Below are 301 nucleotides of genomic sequence, written 5' to 3'. Positions count from 1 at the left end.
GCACCAACCCCACTTTGATCCGTGCGACGACCGTGCGGCGTCGCTGCGGAAGTCCGCCGCCCGCGGAGCATCTTCCGACCGGCAGCACGCCGCCTCCCAGAGGCCCACGCGCTACCCGAGAACATAAACACGCGAGATCAAGCAAGCAAACGCGCGGCGACTAATGTCCGGGGAAGGGGAGGGGCCGGGCTATGGGCTGGCTCGGATGTTCCACCGAACACCCAAAACAACTGTAATGCTGTCACTTTTGCGTCATGTTTTTGGCCGCAGCGCTATGGACAAACGCTGTCCTGATGGGTGG

The sequence above is a fragment of the Pollicipes pollicipes genome, unplaced genomic scaffold (genome assembly GCF_011947565.3).
Source record: "Pollicipes pollicipes isolate AB1234 unplaced genomic scaffold, Ppol_2.1 Scaffold_6138;HRSCAF=7277_pilon_pilon_pilon, whole genome shotgun sequence".
NCBI classification, from domain to species: Eukaryota; Metazoa; Arthropoda; class Thecostraca; order Pollicipedomorpha; family Pollicipedidae; genus Pollicipes; species Pollicipes pollicipes.
The sequence above is the reverse complement of the archived record's forward strand: the minus strand, read 5'-3'. Positions refer to the sequence as shown.